This window comes from Ostrea edulis, chromosome 8, assembly GCF_947568905.1.
Source record: "Ostrea edulis chromosome 8, xbOstEdul1.1, whole genome shotgun sequence".
Taxonomy (NCBI): domain Eukaryota; kingdom Metazoa; phylum Mollusca; class Bivalvia; order Ostreida; family Ostreidae; genus Ostrea; species Ostrea edulis.
The window spans coordinates 11052252-11077163 of record NC_079171.1 but is presented as its reverse complement, the minus strand read 5'-3'; the positions used below and the strand labels follow the sequence as shown (position 1 = coordinate 11077163).

General features: G+C 33.5%; 1 pseudogene; it reads right to left on the bottom strand.

Moving 5' to 3' along the window:
• LOC125661078 (zinc finger protein 91-like) overlaps positions 1-24104 on the bottom strand; it is a 97264-nt pseudogene extending 73160 nt beyond the window's left edge.
• Positions 24105-24912: the final 808 nt, after the last annotated feature.

Genomic DNA, 24912 nt, shown 5'->3' with positions numbered 1-24912 from the left:
AAATTCTATTACAGTTTCAGTTGTAAATACATTATCTAATACTTCTGATGTTCATTCAAGTCAGTTGTGTTCGTAGATACTTGACCTTCAACATAGCATGAAAACAAACATTTATCACAATACTATAAAAAGTAAATTTCCAAAATACCTCCAGACAATTTTTTTCTTGAAAATACATGTGTTAAAGAATCTGACTTTAAACTCATCATCATTCATACAATTGTCATCATTTCATTTCAGATATAAAATTATATCACATGACCAACTGATCAATATTACATGTACACTAATATGCAAATTAACATATTCTCTGCATTTTGATTAAACAATGTTAACAATGTGCCCATGGGCCACAATGCTCACATGCGTAATTATGACCATTCTTGTTTTTAATCAGAAGATTTTTTTCCCTACATATTCCTATGAAAAACTTTTATTTGATTACTCATTGTAGCCCAGGATGTGTTTGTGTGTGGGGGGGATTCATGACTAGAGCAAACCTATGCTTACCATAGGATGTTTCTATATAAATATGACTAATCATTACTTTTTTATCCATGGGGAAAATAGTTTTAAAGAATTTTGCTATGTATTCCTGTGTAAAAATTTGACCGCCCATAGTTGTCCCACCCTACCTCAGGGCCACAATTGGACCAAACTTGATTCTACACTACCTGAGGATACCTCCATATAAAATGAATTATCATGGCTATGCTGTTCTTGAGAAATCGATTTTAAGGATTTTTCACATGTATTCCTAGGTATTGATTGTTCATAATGGCCCCAGCCTACTCTCAGGGGTCATGATTTGAACAAACTTGAATCTACACTACCTGACGATGCTTCCATATAAATGTGACTGATTATGACTCTGCTGTTCTTAAGAAGAAGATTTTAAAGATTTTTCCTATGTATTCCTATGTAAAACTTTGATTGCCCATAATGGCTCCACCAATACCCCGGGGTCATGATTTGAATAAATTGAATTTACACTTTGTCAGAAAGCTTTCATTTAAGTTTCATCTTTACTGACCCAAAGGTTCTTGAGAAGAAGATTTTTGAATGACAACACCCAATTTTACTTTTTCTTAAGTATTTTCCCTTGAAAGACGGTGTGGTCCTTCATTTGCACAAACTTGAATTCCTAATTTGTGCCAAGTCTTGTTGAAACTGGCCCAGTGGTTCTGGAGAAGAAGATGATATTGTAAAAAGTTGACAATGACTGATTGATAGATTGATTGTATGTTGTTTTACATCCCGTTTAAGATTTTTCAGTCATACAGAGACCTCATCATATACCAGTGAAGGGCTTCAAATTTAGACCTTTACTCGGAACTTAGGGTCATCGAGCAGTGGGGGATCTTTATCATGCCAACACCTGCCATGACACAGAACCTCAGTTTTTAAGGTCTCATCTGAAAGACCTGAAACTATTATTTTAATGTGTTGAGTGCTTGGCCATGGAACAGTTGCTACCTATTTCTTATTGACTCAGGTCAAGTCGCAGCAGGGATTCGAGCACCCGACCTTACGGTCACAACATCGACAGACAACAGACAAATTTTGATCAGAAAGGCTCACTTGAACCTTTGGCTCATATGAGCTAAAAAGCTGAAATTTGTCAAAATCTATTTTGATAATGATTCAACAAATTCTTTTATGTACAATTTATGTAAATTGTAAGAACTGTAAACAAAAATATAATTTTTCATACAGATACCATCAATTCTAGTGAACAATCAAAGTACATGTAGTATCGAAATCAACATTTTCTCTGTTTTTTAATTATATTGTAGACTTGGTCTCTTACATTACAGATTTTTATCTTTTTATCTTTTTTCAAAACATTTGTTACATCATTTTCCCCAGGTACCTTCAATATGGTAATAAAGTGTGAAAAATGTTTGTGAATGGAGTTCATTTCAGATGAAGTCCATGGCTTTTTCTGTAACTTCTGTCGCTTGGATGAAGACTCAGCCATTTCTCTGGAGCATCCGCTATCAGATACTGCCTCCCTCTTCCCTAAAATCAAGTTTTCAGACTATAATTTTGGTTGGTAGTATGGTATGTGTATAGATAATGCAAATTGCTCAGAAAGTGGTACATCATGACTGGCTAAGTCTTTTGAGAAGAGTGAAGTGATTTTTATCATATGAATGCGATTTAGGAGAGTGATTGTTTACATATTTATCTGTACTGGTAATAAATACTTTCATTAATTGAATGGTCTGTGTACTTGAGTGGTTAACTATGTACAAAGTTATATACTCTGTTCTACTAGGAATTTAATCTCAGCTCCCCCATCTCCATTCAGAAGATTTTTGTGTGAAGTACAATGTCTTTCATACTGGCAAATTTCACTCAATGCAAATAACTTCTGTCCTGAACTAAACCTTGCTCCATTCTCGAGTATAATCATCCTGATTGCCATTCACAAACTCCATTTCAAGTCTTGAGAACTACACATTTCCATGTATGTAGTCCATGTTGGGCTTATGCTTACAATACCAAGTAAAGAAACTTGATGCTCAAAATTGTTTCATGCAGTGTGTATACAGTACCTGGAGTCACAGTTTGGAAATTCTGGTTGTCTTGACTGTCATCTATTTCCTCCTCACTCTGATACTCATCATCCACACAAGAACTGGCATCAATATCCTTTACTTCCTCTGGAAAAAATTGCAACTTAATTTTAAAAACACAAATATTTAAACCAGAATAGAAAGTGCCATTTTATGATAGGCACACATATTCATAGGTCAAAACCTTTGTAATGTGAGGTATGAGCCTCCACCTTTTTGTTTTAAGTTTTGCACAATTATCATAGGCCTTGGATCCCTGATTTTATGGCATTAGTAATGAAAAAACAAGAGGTACTGTGAGCAATGCTCACTAAGAATACCCCCCGCTTACCCCAATTTCCCAAAGGGTGTTGGTAATAGGTATAAACTACCTCTTTTCTGAGTGTAAAAAACAAATGGCGTGACAAACCGAACCATATTGCTATTTCGATGTCCAGTGCATGTGACCTTTGACCTTTTGACCCCAAAATCGATAGGGCACATCTTCATCCCATGGGTAGTCCATATGTATGATATGGTGACTGTAGGTGGACAGGATAACGCTTTAGAGCCCGGAAACCATATTGCTACTTCAATGTCCAGTGCGCTTGACCTTTGACCTTTTGACCCCAAAATCGATAGGGAACATCTTCATCCCATGGGTAGTCCATATATATTATATGGTGATGGTAGGTGGAAAGGATAATGCTTTAGAGCCCGGAAACCATTGCATCTACAGACGGACGGACAGACAGACGGACAACCCGATTCCAGTATACCCCCCCCCCCCCCAACTTGTTGTGGGGGGTATAATAATATTAATTCTTACAGTTAGTACTTCCAAGATAAAAGAAATGCTGTGGTCATAATTCTACATTAAAACACTGCAAGTATAGAAAGTATACATATCAAACTTCCACAGGGGGAATACATACATGTACAGTAAAACATCCCTATAGCAAAATACCAAGGACTGACCATTTTGCTCTCATAAACATAATTTATATTGTTAAGTTGTCAACATGGTTTACAACGAAACGGAATGAAAATCACTTTGCTTAACATGTTTAATGACCCTCTCTACACTGAACACTAATTTCAGGGTACTTTTGTGTAGTTAAACCGATCCACCATTTGATATAAAATAGAATAATTTGCAATCTGCATTCTATTACATAATTTATAAAGATTAGTCCAAGCATTCTAAACACTATATTAGTCCATGATAGAGTAATTAAAAACTTAATTTGCATGTATTTTTTCCATTTGAGTTAGCAAAATTTGCCATTTCAGCAAGTTTGTTTACATATGCTAAAGTCATAGCCTAACGTAGCAAGAAATGAGGTATTTCATTGGATGACAAGAATGAACCAATTACATCACTTTGGAATGTAATGGTTTGGACCATGTGTATTTGCCTGGATAGGTCAGTTGGTAGAGCACCTGCACTAGTGATGCAGGAGTCTCAGTTCGATACCTGGTCCTGACATACATTTTCTCCTTTCTTAGTACGGGAAATTTCCAATCTAGTTTTAGTCTAAAGTAGAAAAATTATGTGAAACCCACTTTTTGTTTAACACAAGGTAGTAAACAATAGATTGTCCATCAAACGAACAGTTCTGACACACTGTAGAGCACCAATGTTTTTTGACACCTTATTTTTGCAAGAAAGTCATATGGTATTTATTAGCAAGACAAATTTTTTATAGAAATCTGTATATTGTTGAAAATAATCCTTAACATTAAAAATACATGTAAGCAGACAGTCTCAAGTCATTACATAAAAATAAAGCTAAAAAAAAAAGAAGTGATTTGCAGCAGTAGTGAAACAGTGAAAATTTCATACCAGCATAAAATATATTCTAAAGAAAGCTATTAAATTAGGTTTTGTTTGGGTAACCATAAACAAATATATACACTTTTCGTTATAGGTCCAGCAAATTTGCTGTATGTATAAACACTGTACATTGACTATTTCACAACTTCTGAGCTTATGTATTCATTCAAGTTTCATATAAGTTAGAAAAAGATGAACTCTAAGATGAAATTCAGTAAATTGCTTCAAAACTGTTGTACTCGGGTTGTAACCACAGTCTTAAGTTAGCATATTGAAGATAGATAAATTATAAATTTGCTTTTCTCTGAGTGTTAAGTTCAATAAAAAATTCTGGTGATAAGTTTCAACAAAACAAGAACATAATGCACAAAAATAAGACCTTTCCGTGGATTTGTATTTTTTGCACTTCTTTTGGACGTCTACAGATAAAAGAGTCATGCAATCGATATCTTATTTTTGATTCAGCTAACATGAAATATAGCATTGCAAATGAGCTGAAATTAGATTGAATCATCGTCAGAAACCCACGGTTGATTACCCTTCGTTCCTCTCTCCATCACCCGTGGGTCCATTCATTCCTACTCGCTCGTTCTCATGAATAATTAATGAGGCAATTTGATTGGACGCTCATAGAAAACCCTAAGCGATTTGTCCAATCAAAAAGACGCTTTCACCCCAATTTCGGTATAGAATTGCTGTGGTAGCAAAGTTAAGTTAGTGCTACCTTTAAAAACAAAAGTTCCATTACTATAACGATTACTTTGATTGGACGATATTTTAAAATATTTATTCATTAGAACGACCGAGTAGGAATGAATGGAAACACGGGTGATGGAGAGAGGGATGAAGTGTAATCAACCGTGGTTTTCTGACGATGAGATTGAATATTTACATGTGTATATTCATGCGCATCCACCTCAAATCACACATACACACACACAAAAAAAACAAGCATGCAAATATGGCTTTATTACCTTTCTTATCCAAGGATACATGTTACCAGGCCCATAATCATACAACAGTTCTGTATCTGGAGGTATTGGTTTTAGAGAGTAAAAGCAAATAACTGGCTTCTCATCTATCTCAATGACTTTTGGCTTAAAATTTGGATGAGGTTGATCATTGTTTAACAGGCGTCCAAACGAACCATCTTTCTCTGAAGCATCAACCCTTAATGAAAAAAAAAATGCACCATAAAAGTCAGCCTAGCTTGCATGACTATGATTTTGTCGCTGGAAAATGTTGATGCTGCTAAATAATATCATAAAGGCAAGATTTCTGGAGCTACAATTCACTTGTACATGTTTTATGAACTATATGTAAATTATTGGGATTTAACTCATCGAAGTTACATCGGTTTATCGAAGCTAAATATCAATATTAATCATTAATCTACATCGCCGGGGTAATTCCCCGCTGCCGGCTATTCTCTTTTCGGGTATTAGTGAGGTCATAAATTACGTCATGACCACCGTGCAAGATTCCCCAGCATTTCGCACATGGAAGATCAACAGTTTTAGACATAGTCTGACATTCCTATGTAATCATGGAGATTTCATATAAAATTTTGAAAATCTTTTTTAATACTGTACAATAAAAATAAGACTTTTCTTGTTTTGTTTTTTTTTAAAGATAAATTTCAATAATTCTAAGAATCATTAGCTTTAGTATCGTACGTATGGTTCAAAAGCTGATGTTCAAGGTGTCGCATTCCAAACACCAGCTACCTACATATAACTTGTATGCAATTTTTTTTCACTAAAAGAACTTTAATTCTATGAGGAAACCTACTTGTATACATAATATTGCTTGACTACCTTATGAATTTCACCTCAGTAGAAGACCGATAGGATTAGTTTATTGGACATGAAACTTGTGAAGTTGATATCAAATAGACATAAATTAGGATGTAAAAGTTCAAGTTTTTGACCTGCTTAAGGCAAGGTTTACGACATTTTGATATTTGGCGAACAAAGTCATGTTGCATATCAGTATGTTCAGTAGGAATTTATCTTTTAAAAATTGACTTTAAAAAAAAATCGCCCGTGTCGCTTTTTGACCAGATGGGCTTATTTTTGTGATGTTTTACATTTTCGGGATCTTTGTACAAAAGGGAATACTAGTGGTATAAAAACTACACGAGGCAAACTTATGGGGTAAAAAGCTGTTAGAATTTTTGAAAAGAGTATTATCTATAAGATAATCCTAATTGGTAGAAAAATGTTATTTTAAAACTCAAAAAATAGCACTTTTAATATCCTGAATAAAATTTAAATTGGTCATTGTCATGGCAACAAAAAATATATATTGAGCAGCTTTATAAGGTCTACATCAGAAAAAAATTACTTTCGACCATAAATATTTAAGAAAGCATATAAAATTACTACCCACCGGGCTTTGTTTGAAACTTTTCATGGTAACAGATTAAAAAGAATTATTTCATTTATGTGATTTGTCACTTTGTTTTGTAATTGTACAACTTTTGAAGAGTGCATTGAGCATTTTCATGAATAAGATACAATTCCAGCCCAAAAATGATATTTATATTTATTTGTCAAGTATTGTAGTATCACATTTATTAGAAATTAAGATGTTGAGGGTTTTTTTTTTTCTAATTTCAATACAATACAATATTTTCAATATCCCGGTGGTTTTTCGACGGTCCTGCTTCGTCATAAATTCTGCGTTACATTAGCCCGAACCTGTCTTATACTCTACATCTTTGAAATAATCTCCATCCCCTTGTTCCATTACTTGATATTTGTTTACACCAGTAACCTTCGTGACAATATAAAGTATAGAGCCCGGTCAATGATGGATCTAGAGGGGGGGTGTAATGTAAAGTTAGTAAAAATGACACTAATAAAATTTGTTTTATGTCGACGTTATGCAGATATTCTTCTGACAAAATTAAGACTATTTTAAGATGTACTAGAGAACACCCTTTTTTATTTTTATATGATCAGATCAGTCGCGTTTTCTACATTTCAAAGTTCATGCGATAAATTGCTCTATCAGCACATGTCATAGCATTGAAATATATTTAGTGCAAGTGCATATGCAATTAGAGAGCATTGTCAGATTTATTTTAAGAAATGCATGTAAATGTCATAAAAATTCCTAGCTTCGGTAATGTCGAACCTTGTCTTTGAGGATACTATTCACAAACAATGATCGATTATAACAGCATCAAATTAAATCCTGCTTTCCCTACTGAGTAAGATTCGCAGAGATTACATGGTCACAACATAATTTTAATGGTTCAAATTAACCGTAGCGCATACTACATATGTTTATATAAAAATTCAGAGCTCATGACAAGATAATTTTTTACCACAAAGAGTATTTACCCCCTGATTTTCAAATCAACGGGTATTTGCTTTTCAGAAAAAGTCAAAAGAGTATTTTGTTAATTTACTGATTATCTGCAGCTGTTTGTCACTAATACAGAATTTGATCACTTAGTCTAAATATAACCAGATATCATATGACTGAGTGTCTGGCATATCAAAATTTAATACCTAAACAATTTTCAAAATCCCAATGACAATGAAGACTTTATAATAAAAAGAACTACAAAGAATTTTCACCCGTAAACATACAATCATTTATTGTACCACAGGGTCTTATCCATTTTGTTCTCAATCTATATATAATTTATATATAACATATAAATTGAGAATAAAATGGATAAGAATCCCCTGTGATTGTACAGTATTGAAAAAAAATTCATAAACACCAAACAAACAACAAAACTATTTGTCATATTGTAAATTAAACTGTTATAATGTAAAACTTATACGGAACCAATTTTGATGCACCAGATGCGCATTTCGACAAATCATGTCTCTTCAGTGATGCTCGACCGAAATGTTTGAAATCCGAAATAACAATGAAGTTTTAGAGCTATTATAGGCAAAAACCGAGAAACTAAAATCATTTTAAACCAAATATCAGTTACAAAGTCTAAAGTTTTTGTGACTTTCTATAGCATTTTTTAGAATTTAGACGAACCTAATACTGCCCATATATATATATATATATATATATATATGTATATATATATATATATATATATATATATATATATATATATATATATATATATATATGAAATAGTGCAAATCCTGTTGATGTTAATGAATTTTAATTTATCTATAAAAAGGTTTTTTTTGTTCTGCCATTAAGGTAGCTATAGTATTAAAGAAAATCTGAAGGATTACATGAGGGATCCATCCCTAAACTTCTAAATGGAAAGCTATTTTCGATTTTTAAAAACATAACAATCAAAAATAAATAATTGTAGAGACCTAGTAGTAAGATACTCTTTTGAACTTGATAATGCTACATGATTGTTAGTCTGCGGCAATTTCATTAGAAAAAATTATATATATATATATATATATATATATATATATATATATATATATATATATATATAAAAGCACAAAAACCCAACAACACCCTACTTTCTTAAAGTGTCGGATCTGAGAAGATACAAGGCCAGTAAAGAAATTTATAAAAGCACTGAAAAGGCCACGACACTGTTGGTTATTTAAAACTCAAATTTTCGACTCAACCCGCGTCTTTATCAAGAGACACATAAATTACATAAACAAATAACACACAAAAACGACAAGTATCGATAAACTACATTGGTGAGAAGAGTGATACACTATTGTACTGAGTGATAAAAATGGTGGTGGTTACGTTATGTACTTAAACGCAATAACTTCATGTTCAATGGGGAACATTACCTCCAAGTAAGTGGTACGGCCATGGGAACTAAAATGGCACCCTCGTATGCTAACATATTTATGGGTAGACTAGAAAAACAACTTTTGCTACAAGTACCCACTAAACCCCTCAGCTGGCTTAGGTTCATCGATGACATAGAAATCAAATGGGTCGAAGGAAGGGAAAGTCTGGACAATTTTGTGTCCTTTGTCAATTCATTTCACCATAGTATTAAGTTCGCAGTGGATATTTCAGATACCACCAATACATTTCTTGATACAAAATCCACTCTTAGAAATGGTGAAATTGAATTTGATCTCCATACCAAACCGACAGACGCCCATTTATATCTAATGCCATCCAGCTGTCACCCACATCACATTTTCAAGGGTTTACCGAAAGGCCTAGCAATTCGTGCCAGACAAATTTGTTCTAGTGAGGAATCCTATGAACGACAGGGTCAACAAATAAAGTCTCATTTATGCAAACGAGGTTACAAGCCGCTATCTGTCACTAATGCCATTGATGAGGTTAAAACATTCGACAGGTCTTCACTGTTGCAGTACAGGGAGAAAACGAAATGCTGTAGAGTACCTCTAGTCACCACTTACCACCCTGCATTGAAGGACCTAAACAAAATCCTAAAGGATAACTTCCCGAAACTCTTGGATAATCCTAGATTGGCAAGAGAATTTGGTGAGCCACCAATGGTGTCCTTCAGACGACCCAGGATTATCAAGGATTTGGTGGTAAGGGCCAGATTAGACAACCCCCTACCCAATGGAGGCTTTTCAACTTGCTCTGACAAGCGGTGTTTGCTTTGCAAATTTAGCCATAATTCAGAAACGTTCCAAAGCTTCACTACAGGCAAAACGTATAAAATATTGGGTCAACTCTCCTGTAAAACCAACAACTGCATATACCTCATCAATTGTAAACAATGTGGACAACAATATGTTGGGGAAACTACAAACATCAGACTTAGGACCAACAACCACCGATCAACCATCAAAACCAAACGCGTGACCGAACCCGTAGGGGAACATTTCAACAAAGAAGGTCACATTTGGCAAGACATGCAAGTGGTTGTTATTGATCATAACCCATTATGGACCGATGCAGAGAGAAAGAGCACGGAAAAATCCTGGATGCACCGTTTGAAATCATTCCGTCCAGGTGGAATGAATAATTTGAATGATTTCACGCGCATGAATCCAGGATAAATCCTTAGTTAAAATCAGTTTCCATAGCCTAATCGCCAAAATTCACCCGATAAGATATCTTATTTTGTTTGATTAATATAAATAAAATTCGTTTCCCCGGTTTCAAGGCTCTGACCTTGAGTTCCTTTATTTAACCTTGAGTTCCTTGTTTAGCCATAGCGAGGATTCCCAGGATTGCGATTGTTGTTTGACCTTCAATACTTCCTAATTATGTTAGAACATCGTAAGAAATCATTACAATTATAAAATTTTATAGCTCTTTCTCTCTCTCTCTCTCTCTCTCTCTCTCTCTCTCTCTCTCTCTCTCTCTCTCTCTCTCTTTCATTTTTAAAATTTTAAAATAAAAAAGGGGGGGGCGATAATAAAGGAAAAAATGTATTGACCTTGAAGACTAGTATTTTATTAATATATCATCTTAAGACCTCTAAACTATGGTAAAACATTATTCTAAATCAACATAATTTCGGATTCGCATAGCTCTTTATGTTGGGATATCAGAATTTCTAGAATGCGGCTTCAATTTGTCTGACCTTGAAAAATATATTACCTTGAAAAATAAAAATATTATTGAATCTTTTTCCTTAGACTTCTCTCCCATTCACCTATTCGATTGTTGATTTTAATGCTAGATCAGTGTCCTTTGATTGACTTTGTTTGTTGTTTAATCGTGTTCTTCTGGCAATCATTATTTTTCGCTGTTCACCATATCCGAATCATCAATGGTACGGACTACCTAATATTGTTTTGAACTTAATCACTCCATATCATTATCTTCCCACCATTTTATTCCATAATCACATTGTTTTGTAAGATTTCCCTCTAAATTTTTCTGATTTCTGTAATTTTTCAAGAATAATTTTATTTTCATCCCGACCCGACCATGGTACAAACTCTCTAAACCATAGTCAGTAAACACGCTTTACAACGTAACCACCACCATTTTTATCACTCAGTACAATAGTGTATCACTCTTCTCACCAATGTAGTTTATCGATACTTGTCGTTTTTGTGTGTTATTTGTTTATGTAAGTTATGTGTCTCTTGATAAAGACGCGGGTTGAGTCGAAAATTTGAGTTTTAAATAACCAACAGTGTCGTGGCCTTTTCAGTGCTTATATATATATATATATATATATATATATATATATATATAGTAAACAATCCGTATATATCATAATACATACATATATAGATCTATCTGTATTTGATTTTTTATTTTGGGGGGTGGTATTGGGTTTTTTTAATATTGATATACACTGTATCTCAAAAGATGTCCCTGCAGAAGGAAATTATTGAAGATCATCATATTATTTTTATAAACTAGATAACTTATTAATTAATTAACCAATCAATTCAGAGTGGGTCTTCACAGTACTTGGCTCTTAACAACCGTAAATTGAGATCGGGTTCCTGATATAAAGCATCGGGTGTGCACTCCGAGTTCCCGAGCTTAATAAGCATGCAGACCATGCAGACGCCATTTTTATGATGTTGTGACATACCGTAAACTTTATGAACAGACAAAGAATAGCCTTCAACAGGGACCCGAGGGAGTTCGTGGTATTATCCTGAAGAGACTCACAACCATTAAGTAAGTGATTTACACACTAGTGTATTTTGTAGAGTCTTTGACTTCATGCCAGTCATGATCACTGATAATCCGAAATTCCTCCGATTCTTATCCCTTTCACATTTGTGTCTGATGATCTTCACTGCACATAACATATAGAGAAAGCAAGGGTAACAGTCAGAGGTATCTTGAATTATGTAACTCATGTGTCTTTTGTAAAGTAGGACAATGGAATTCGCCAACTAGTCTAAATGCGTCTATTGTCGGACACTTAGACGATTTTCATTTTCTACCCGGCACTTGATAACCCGCGATTTGCATCAACTAGATATATACTCGCTAGACACAGCAATGCTATTTCATTTGTAACACTTCATAGTTTAACCACTCTTATTATGTACAAAGCAGGTCAAACTGAAATAACTTAAGTAACGTCGGCATTATGTTAAAATCAGCTCGATCCGCTCCTTTATTTTTATGTTGTCGCAATACGAGGAGCGGATCGAGGAGCTGGTTTTAATCAGATTGGTCGGAAGGAACAGTAAGAGTTATCAATTGACAAGTAAAACTTTAATTTGATAGCACAAGTGACCAGTGATTAGAAATATTTATTTATTGTCCTGTAATTTGGTTATTGGAAGCAAGGTCTTTGGTATCCTTTGATTATTTACAATTTCATTTCTCTTTCAGAATATAATTCATGATGGATACAGAATTTATATGGTGTGACCACTGACCAGACTGGTTTTAATATGCCATTCTGAGAATTACACTATGCAGACCTGGATCAATTTTTACATAGTTCCAAAATGAGTTTACTCTGAATGACACTTCAGTTCATGCACATTTTAGGTAAGTCCAATTAGACTACTAGGTCTATATGTATAGTGGATGGGAAGTTCATGACCCTGATATGTCTTAAATTTGTCTGACAGCAAGTCAAATTGGGATGACTAATTCCACTATCAGTTTCAAATCACTGATTTAATTTGAACAGATCATACAAACTGTTTCTATTAATTTTAAATAGATATATAACATGCCCACAAAATAATTGCATTATTATTTTTTTTAGAATGTACGTCATCAATGTTCTCCCAAAGGAAAGTGAGCAAAAACTTATCCAGAGAATCAACAGCACATTTTTGTGAAACTTTTTAAAATGCACAGGTAATATTGCTGTTAAAATATTTTGTATCCTATGATCTGTAATAAAATATAAGTGGCATATTGATATAACTTTAACTTAGTTATAACTTTTCAACTAAAATGGGTAGGGATTTTATATTTGCCATTTTTATTCTTTGTGACAAGAAAATATTTTTTAATATATATATACAAACTGTATATATAAGTACCTCATTAATGACCGTTTGACCTACTAAGGCTTTCTGATGGTACCAAATTTGATCTTCTGACCTTGACATGAATTTTGACCTACTTGTCTTGAAAACCGTTAAGTTTGGGGGCATCCATGGTTCACATTCATGTCTTGTTGCTGTTCAGACTATGAAAAGATGTTGCTGTTAAGAATGATTATCTAGCACAACCATTTAATGCAAAGTTAGATAAGTTAAAATATTTTCATTGCAATCTTGGTATTTTATTGCATGTGTTAATCATTTATGATGAAAATGTTTTTTTAAAATTTCTTTCATTTATGCACTTATATTTACATGTATTTGTTAGATTTTAATCGAAGTAATAATAAAGGAACAATATCCAAGAAAATATAATATATAAGTATATTTAATTTAGAAAGTTAAAAGAGACGAAACGGGTGTAAAATAAAGATAATTTAAAGCGTCAAGTCAACTGAATTAAAGACAAAGAAAAGTGCAGTAAACTACATTCGTATTGTGATTTGGTTTTATTATATTTCATTAAATGGGTTTTTTTTTTTATTTGCAGGAGAAATAGGACTACGAAGAAGAGAAGCTTTGTCATAATTTTTTATAGATGAATTAAATGCAATTTCTCATATGTTAAGATTCTTCATTTTTTCAGAACACATGGTTGGTAATATTCATGAAAACTAGCAGAACTCCATTACATTTGAAGTGTTAGTCAAGCATACTTTAGGAGAGGCAAGCAAAGTCTGGAAAATGCCATAAATGGTACCCGAAAAATGTCTAAAATGGCACCCAGAGTGTACTTAAAATGGTACTTATGCTGTACCCGGAATGTACCCAAAACGTACCTAAAATGGCACCGGGTTTGTACCTAAAATTGTACCCGTAAAGTACCTAAAATGTACCCAGTTTGTACCTAAAAACTGTCTAAATTGTTAACCGGATTTTACCATTAATGTACCTAAATAGTACCTAAAATAGTAGCAGAATTGTACCTAAAATGTACCAGAAAAGTTTCTGAAATGGTACCTGGATTGTACCTGAAAAGTACCTAAAATGTACCTGGGTTGTATCAATAATGTACCTGAAAATGTATCAAAGAAATGTACTCAAAAGGTACCCCAAAATGGGAACAACAATGTTGACAAAATTGTAGCTAAAAGGTACCCCAAAAATTAAAACCTTAAAAAGTTGTACGGGAAAGAAAATGTACCCGAAAAAGTACCCGCCTCCAGCTAAAAATATTTTTAAAGTCTGGTTCCAAAAAGGGTAGACTTTTAGGTACCCTTTAGATACATTCTGGGTACCTTTTGTGTACTTTCCGGGTACTTTTTAGTGTACCCGAAGCGTACCCAAAGTGTGTACCCAAAAATATTGTACCCAGAAGGTACCCTAAAAATTGATACTTGGAAAGTTGGAAATAATAAGGTACCCAAAAAGTACCCCGGAAAATTTTAACTTCGACAGTTGCATGGGAAAGAACAATGTACCCGAAAAAGTACCCGTCTGCAGCTAGAAATATTTTCAAAGTCCGGTTCCAAAAAGAGTATACTTTTAGGTACACTTTAGGTACATTCCAGGTACCTCTTGGGTACACTCCGGGTACTTTTAGGTGTACCTAAAGTGTACCCGTAGTGTACCCAAATTGTACCTGTAATGTATCCAAAATGTACCCAAAAGCGTACCCAACAAAGGTACCTAAAATGTACCTTTTTTCTGTAAGGTGACTTATATTTTGTAATCGATTAGTAGCATCGTAGGTATCTGAACGACCGAAAATCGATCATCGGCGACAATCGTTTCATCACTATTTACTCATGAGTCGGAAACAGCAAACAAACAATATTTTAATTGTGGCCTGATTGATTGATTGATGTTTTCCGCCACACTCAACAATTTTTCAGTTCTCTGGTGGTGCCCAGTTTTTATTGGTGGAAGAGAGAACCCAGGTACAATGTACCTGGGAAGAGACCACCGACCTTCCGAAAAGTATGAGGTAATATTTGTACATAGTCTGAATCACGAAAGAGTCTGACAAAAGTATTTGGTTATAACATCTTCTGTTTACCTGAAAACCTGTTTATCTTAGGTGAGATCTGCCATTCGTGCAGCTAGTCAGATACCTGGAAGGGGGCCCACTATAGTGTGAACACTATACCCGTAATTCTGCACGAACATAAAAAGGAACCAACAACAACAACAACCTGAAGCACTTAGTCGTGGAAAAAAATGCAAACTTTTTTGGTAACATTAACCGTAAACTAAGGGCTGCTGACACACAGAAAAGGGAACATGATGATTCTTAACTGCAGCGCAAGGGTTCGGTGAAGGAAGATGAATAATAAGCATTCAAAGATTTGTGGTTGAAATTGTATTAACGGTTTCGATCTGAAAATAAGGAAACGATGTCCATGTACTGCGTGGATAGTAATTAAGGCATCTCCTACAATTGCAGAGAAGATGAAACCAAAACCAGGATCCCGAAACTTTAAACAAGAAACTTTAAAACTTCATAATTAATTTATTTTAAAAGTTAGTTTTTAAAACATTTAATGTGTTATCAAAATAATTAATATGGCCACTAAGATTAGCAAGATAGCAATAAATCTTTAAGTTGATGGCCGACTGGCCACTTAAGACAACAAAATCGAGGCCTACAGGCCTTATCGGTCACCTGAGTACTAGTGAACTATTAAGTATTACTACTCCCAAGGGCTATGAAATCTAAGAAAAAAAATTCCTGTTCTGAATATCTAAGCTAAATTCTAAAGTTCAACAACAGCATATAACAAGATTGTGTTCTGAAAACTTCACTGCCCCCAAAAGTGCATACACTGATGAAAGGCTTTACATATTATAATATGTGTATTCAACATCACTAATCTGGACCGCAGACAATTGTATTGCTTGGGGTCAAATTCACTATATATAGAGTAAAGGTATTAGAACTCTAAATATAGGGGATCCAAGTTAGCCAATGTAAAAACAATAAATTAATTGATATAAAATTCTACTTTGTATTCTATTATATCCGTACATCTTTAATCTACATTACTACCAAAGTTCATCCCGAAATTCCGTATACTTCCCCAAGATATGCAGAAAAGGATTCGGAAAAATGCCTATTATTTTTTGGTCAACTTTTAGCTGGGCCCTGGCACTATACGAATAAACAGACTGTTTGAGTATTGCAACAAGATAGAATGTGCAGCATAAGATATCATTTCTAAAATGAATTTCTTGCCCCAATTCATAAAAGAGTCAAAACCCTGGGTTGTGAAATTCACCATTTTTTGTTAGGGTTGACAAAAAAGGGGTCAATATGAGTATTGACCGGGACAGTGGTCAATACTGGTTAAAACCGGTCAATACTGGTCGATTGAAAATTATTTGGTCATTATAGTCTGTGTTATTGGCTATATTTTAAATGTAGAATTTAGTATCAATAGCATTACCACGGGTCCTCAGAGATGCATGGCCTTAAAAACGACACAGCGGGGTTAAGGTGTCCCGAGTAAAATAACAAGTAATAACAGCATATTCATATAAAAGTAAAATTCTTTCAAGCGTCGCATATTTTTAGTAAAAATCATTTGTCAATACATTAACAAAAATCGTATCACGTGGGGAAATCCTTTGCTTACCTAGATTACGTCGTCATACAAGTGACGTAGAGCTATTTTTATCCGCTAGACTTTTAGTTGTTTATCACCTCGGTACAGGTGAAAGATGCACGCAAATCAGTTGCAGCTTGGGCTTGATATGTCGACATTGATATGGCCATTATCTTGATTATGGTAAATACTGTAATTCATAACATGTATTATTAGTTTATAATATACTTGAGTCATAATATCAAATAACTAATATAATGTAAGTGACTCTGTTCAATTGGGGAAGATGTAAAGGTTTCTGTTCAAATTCCTTAGTTTAACAAGAACTACCTAATGTGTCCAATCTTCATTTCAATTGTTAAATATGAATATTTGAGGGGGTGGGTTGGTAATGTTTTCATAACAATAACAGGCACACTGGTCATCTCTGGTCCCAACCTATGCTAACTAACACCTGTCAACTCTGCTTCCTGTGCTCAGGTAATGTCCAGCTACCTTTTATTCTTAATCTGTCCAGGTACATGTATAAACAGGTCTGTTTCCAATTGTCAAGCTATGTTATCTGTAACCCTCTAATACTGAAGATATTTCGTTCAGTTTCAGCAAACCAAATGTATTAAAATTATGAAACTAATGAAAATTATTAATCAATAATTGATCCATATGATGAAAAGACTTAATTTATCTTTAACTCTGCAAGAAATGTACAAAAATAGGAAAATGGACAGTTTAGATCACAATTGACCAGTATTGACCACTTAAGGAGTATATATTGACCAGGAAGATTAAAACTTGTTAAAAACAAGGGTGGTTTTAATCGCCCAACCCTGTTTGTTTGTACAGTTAATTCTCGAATTATCGCCACTCAATTCATCCCCATTTTCATTATAAAGCCGCATTTTTCCAGGAACATTTTTCCTATTACTTAAATATTTCTCGTTAAAATGCCAAATTTGCTTTCACCATTTGCCAAGGTGTTTTTATTACAAAAGTATATTTGAAAGTGTTAATTATCTCGATAAACCGCCATGGATGCGGAAAATTGGTCCTTGTCGATCTCCTGCATACTCCTAGGCAGACGGACCCCAATAATAAATAAACAAGATAATTGCTCAATGGGAACTGTAGTCTTCATGTATTTGCATCACAGCAAAATATTTCAGTTTAGCTATATGGCTTCGCCACGAAAGAGGTTTTTGTTGAGTTTCAAAGAAAATAAGTAAATTATTACATACCACATGCGGAAACCATCCGAAATGTACACAACAGGAAGTCATCAATTATTCTATTGTTTTATGCCCCAGGGAAAACTCCATAAAAAGGAGGACAGTGGGTGATATTTTGGCTGCAAAGAATGAAATATTTGTTAATCTTTATCCATTTAATGACGGTTCACCTGCCAGGAAATAGCCTCGCCATGCGTTAAATTCCGACACTGGACATAGTTTATAAATAATTTTGAACATACTGTGTATATATGTGTCTTGTATGTGTATTGTTTTGAAATGAAGCCGCCTTATTATTGATAAAACCAGCGATTATTTTCCTTATATAACTGGTACCGATAAACGGTACCATTCCCAATGCCAAAAACCATAAATTTTCCCCAATTTTGAGACTAAAAATTCCCAATTTACTACCTCTTGTTTTGTAGAACTCTTTTTTTCTTTTCTTTTAGTTGAAATCATCTTTATTTAATGATAATTTAATTTAATGATAATGATGATCCGGTTAAATTAGGTGACATTTCCCTAAATTGTCTATTGTATGCTGATGATTTAGTATTAATTTCTAAATCTGAAAGAGGACTTCAGCAATGTATAAATAAGCTTGAAGCTACTGTGAAAAATATTGCCTGTCTGTCAATCTCAAGAAGACAAAAATTATCATATTTTGCAAAAATGGTAAAAAATCAGCCGAAATTTTTTTCTATAAAAATCAAATTATTGAATAAGTGTCATCATATAAATATCTAGGAACTGTTTTCTCCTCATCAGGCTCATTCACAAATTGCCAGTTTGATCTCTACAAAAGAGCCTTAAAAGCATATTTTAAATTAGTCAAATGTTTTGGAAATATTAAACCTAAAATACATACCCTGATACACTTATATGATCATACTGTAAAACCTGTACTGCTATATGCGTGTGAAATCTGGGGCACAATAAATACAGATACATGTTCTGCAAAACGCCCCAATTATTGTATGGAAAACTTCTTTAACAAAATGTACTGCGAAAAAATGCACATTAAATTTTTGAAATATATTTGTGGTGTACATAAAAAAAGCCTCAAATCAAGCTACTGTTGGTGAACTTGGTCGATTCCCAATGTATATTGAAGTCATAAAAAGCTGTTTTAAATATTTACAAAGAATTTTAAATTCCGAAGTAAATTCCTTATTAAGAAATGCTGTACTTGAAAACAATGTATTATACGATAATAACGAAAGCAGCTGGATCAGTAGCATTCATTATATTTTGAATAAGTTGGATATACAATGTCCTATACATGATAAAAATATTGTTTCAATTGTTCAGTTGCTAGTAAGTTGTATGAAAGATTTAAATATCAGTGGTGTAATACACTCTCAGACAATGCAGACAAACAATTTGGTAAATTACGAACCTATGCACTATTCAAAACAAGATTCTGTAGAGATAAATATTTTTCAGTAGTTCGTAATCCTCATGTTTTGAAATGTTTCACAAATTTCAGAATCAGTTCTCATTCTTTGGCTATCGAAACTGGACGTTACACACAAACACATGTAAATGAGAGAATATGTATTGTCTGCAAGTCTGACTGTGTAGAAGATGAATTCCATTTTGTATTTGACTGCATAGCATACCAACACTTAAGAAAACCATTCATAGAGTCCATGAACATTTTGTGCAAGAATTTTATAAACCTGTGTAATAGACAAAACTTTATCTGGCTTATGAGCAACGAATGTGACAGTATTATTGAAAAAAATTGCCAATTACATATATAGCTGTTCATTACTAAGAAAAGTTGATTTAATTATCATGAACTTGTAAATTTTATTTTTCATCTATCTTTTGGATAATCACTCTTTTATGATTTATGTATATGAACTTTGTATTCTTTGTATGCCCTCTGGGCCCAAAATTGGAAATAAATTACTTACTTACGTGCTTACTTTGCCGATACAGTGGTAGAAAATTCCCAATTTTGTTCGATTTTGACACTATTTTTCCCAATTGAATGGGTACCGGTACCAGTACCAATGGGTAGGAAAAAATCACTGTAAAACTATTTTAATCATGTTGGAAAATCTGGAACAAAAATTACTAGATATTTTTACATTAAAGGGAACGTAGGGTCAAAAATCAAAATTTGATATGTGAAAACTGGTACCATGCAGACAACAAAATCAAGCATAGAAAAAATAATTGCTGTTGATAACAATATTTAATCTGTCATTTACACTGAAAACTGAGCTGAATGGGAGAATCTCTTATCATGGCGGCTGATGACGTGTATGCGGCAATTCATTACAACTGCTGTGCCTTTAGCACTAAATGGGTTACAGAGTATCTATAATTTAAATGTCGGAAGTTCAATCGAAATTTTGCACTGTGGTCAAAGGAAAGGGAATACATGTATCTACCTTTTAGCATCCCTGATCTCCCCCCAAAACTATGAGCATTGTGCAATAATTTGGATACATAACCTTGGAATGAATATTTTGTTTTGAACGGCATTTTGAGAAAGATTCTTTGAAAGAGGATATCAGGGTAAGTATAAATTATATTTGCTTTTTACTTGGTAAATACTAATAATTCTTAATGTGTAAATAACCAGAGTTTATTTACAACAAACTTTTACTTATACAATAATTTTCTAATCTAATCTAATTCAGTTTATTTTAATATCCTTATCCAGTGAACATTTTGTACAAGCTAAATATGAAATATTCAAAGTTAAAATAATATATAATTAAGTTAAGATATTGAGATACACACCAAGACCTATTAAAAAGAAGATGCAGTAACTAAAATATTTGATGGCAGCAAGCCTAAGGAAATAAGAGAAAATAGCTCAAAAAGATGAGGAAAAGCAGGATTCATGTAATACTTTCAAAAATCATCCCAGCACTAGCACATTTTGTATTAGGCCCTATACTATTGTTTTTTAAAGAAATTGAAAATGTACAAGTCAACAAATGAATATAGTATATATGAAGTATAGTATAAATAATTAATTAGTCATTATGAGTATTTTTCATTTTTCAGCTAAATTCCATTTTCTTTTGGAAACCAATGAAAAACTCATATGCAGAACCTATTGACCAACCTGGACTATCAGCATCTAAGGAAACGGGTAATTTGATGCATTTCTCTATTAAATGATTAACAAAGTTTTACAACCAAGGTCATTTCAATTCCCCCTGTGCAGTTAATCTTTCAAGTCTTGACATTTACGTGGCAATTACTGCAGGAGTGTGGTGATAATCAACTGATTTGTGCTGTATACATGTTCACATTGCAAGATTCTCTTGTAAACAGATGTACTAATAAATCAGAAAGAGAGAAAACTACTATGAAAAATAAATTCTTTGTTGTGTGAAATACATGTACATGCACTTTCAGGAAAATTCATTACTTAAGTTATAAAGTAATGGTTTGATTTCATTTTTATATTTTCAGCTCAATGAAGACATGAATAGTGACAAAAATATCCCACTCTCAATCCATATTGAAGAATAGATCAACTTTGTGCAACATATACAGATAGAATTGCCCAGTCATTATCCATCATATGTGCTAAGGAATGTTCAAGTGAAGAATGAAGAAGTGAAGATAATGAACTGTATAAAGAATACAAAATTAAAAGTTTAAGAATTAAGAGCGTCGTTTTCATCAATCCATCCCAATTCACTGGTGTTTTCATTTGAAGCTGCCAATAATTCCTCTTCATTATAATCAGGCTCATATTGATATCATTTGCAGTCAGACAGGATCAGCTGCTTTCACTGAGTGGCAATTGCCCGGTATACGTCATAAGCAGATAGGATTGTGGGAAATATCTTAAAGAGCAATAACTTTATCTTGCAAAATGGCAGCCTCCAGCAGATGATGTGTAGCTATATTTAATAGCCGATTTCTACACAACAGATTACAATCAAATGGAAATAACCAGTGGACTTAATTACTAAATATTTAGTATTTGAAATGTGAAAATATTTTTTTATACCCTACGTTCCCTTTAAGTCTGTACGTTAAGGAAAGATAACTCTTACATATACAAAAATAGAAACTCTTTCTCCCCAAGATGGTGGAAATTCAATTCATCACCAAATTTGTTATAATGTCAAAAATTCAAAAGAAGAAAAGGGGCAGTTTTTAGAAAGTTGACTGTACATTCTTTTCTGCTCTTCCTTGGTATGAATTTAGATTTTATACAGTATCAGCAAAAATTAAATAAGTCCTTCAAATCATTAAAATAATTGTGACATCACCCTGAAACCAAACACTTACCCCTAGCATCATGCAATTTACAATTCTGATAAAAGACTAACTACTTCTTCTAAATATCTAGTTAGTTTCAATTTAATATCAATAATACTAAAGATGTTAATTAAATGTTTTACACATAAACACCATATACTAAGTTTAGGCCCGCCCTGGGGTCAAAACCCCTTGCCTGGGGATCAGGAAATCTACAATTTTGGTAAGATCCTTCATACCAAATTTGAAAAGAATTGGAATGGTAGTAATCAAGAAAAAGATAAAAAAAATTCTATTGTTCACACATTTAATAACTGACTATTTTGGTCCCACCCTAATACCAAAACCCCTACCCCTGGGATCATCAAATTTACAATCTTGATAAAGGACTACCTTCTCTTTCTTAAATATCTATTTACTTTCAATTTAGTATCAATAACACTAAAGAAGATGCTATTCAAGTGTTTTACACATACACACTATATACTAAATTTGGTCCGCCCTGGAATCGAAATCTGTGCCCCTGGGATCATGAAATTTACAATTTAGGTACAGGCCTTCCTGCTCTACATCACTAATATACATTTAGTTTTTCTTACACATGTGCAATTCTAGATTTTTGAAAATTGGTCCATTTTGGCCAGTTTTTGCCCCACCCCTAAGGCCCAGGGTTCCTGAAATTTACAATTTATGTCCCCCTTGTTCCAAAGATGCTTCATACCAAATTTGAAAAGAATTGGAATAGCAGTTATCAAGAAGAACTTAATAATGTTCAATTGTTAACGCACAACAGAGGACAGCCAATCGCAATAAAAATACTTCTCATTAATTAGCATTTTTAGCTAATTAATCACAAGAGGAACATATCAACGAAAATATACATCAAATCTGTTTCTGTAGGCTGTGAGTCAAGTCTATATTCTAAAACATTTGATTTAGTACATGTTTGTTGTCATCCACCATTGTTTCTTTGTTTATAGCAACGTCACTCCAGAATCTATTTTTATCTGATGTACATGTAACATTAGCCGAAATTTGCACCTCAGCGTTTTACTTGTTCTGATGACGACCGTCTAAGGTCAAAACCGGTCAACCAAATAAATTTGAAATCACATTCCCATGATGTGTTGGTTATCTGTTTTTTATCTTTAAAAATAAGTTTTTACTTTGGATGCAGACCCTATTGAATACCAAGTGGTATCCATTAGTGAAAATTCACCGAAATTTTAACCCCAGGGTGTTGGTCTCCAGTTTTTTAACTTTGTATTACCTCGAATATTTTAATAAAACTTTACAATCATTAGATTATTATTAGGGGACATGTATAGCCTATTTATAATGCAATACTTTTAAAATGCTTGTTTTTAAATGAATTATAAATTACCGTACTTAACTGAATTGTGATTATCACTTGGGACACAGCAATGACCATTGCATGTTTCGCTCAGTCCAATGGTCACGCCGAATATACACATTTACATTACCCATGTATATTCAAGTACTTTCACTTCCAAACATACTTTCACTTTTTAGGCGTCTTACCACGTGTTTTGACATGTAAATTCTTCTTCAGTTAACATACTAGTTGTACTAGTTGTGATCTATCACGCAAAGAAACAATGTGGAGTATTACTATACGAATTTAAGCTGTAAATTTACCTTTAATATGTCCTGCTTTAGGACAGAATGTTTCGTTGGGCAATTGGGCCCTCTCAGATCTCACTGATTTTCAGAATGTCGACTCCGATCCCGATCCAAATTGTTAAAATTAGTAGTGTAATTGAAAAGCGCCCTTTACGCAAAAACAAAAGTGAATGCACATATTTTTTCGTAATATTATGTAAAAAGATACCGGAATGAATTATCAATAGATAAAAATAAGAAATGTTTGTATAACCTATAATGCCCCATTTCTGAGTGCGAGACGTTTCGCTCCTAATGATGTTTCGCCCTCAACTGGTACCCTGTTGACCTCGATTCTCTCAGGTATTCTGTGTAGCACCAATCAGCGGGGAACCAGTTTAGTTTCGCCCTAGGGTGATTCGCCTCAAGAGACGATTCGCCCCCAGACGTTTCGCTCCCATATGTTTCATTCAAAGACATTTCGTTGATACATTTATCGCTTTCCTTATTTCCTAGATAAAGTTTTACAAGTTTAATGCGCGCATCAATTCAATTATTGCTCTCATCAATTGATTTAATGCGCGCATTATATCAATTATTGCTCTCTACAATTGAATTGTAGCGCGCATCAATTCAGTTGTTGATATCATTAATTCATTTGAAGAGATCATTAATTCAATTAATGCGCGCAATAATTCAGAATTAAAGATAGCATTAATTATTTAAAGAGATCTTTAATTAAATTTTTGCGCGCATCAAATGAATTGATGCTATCTTCAAATAATTGAATTTATTATTTGAGTTTATGTTAATTTGGCGCTCCATAGTCATTTAGTGTGTACCAATACACGAGTTAGTACTCAGTCATTATCTACCTATCAATCGAAACGTAATATTTTCAACATGTAGAATTAAAGTTTG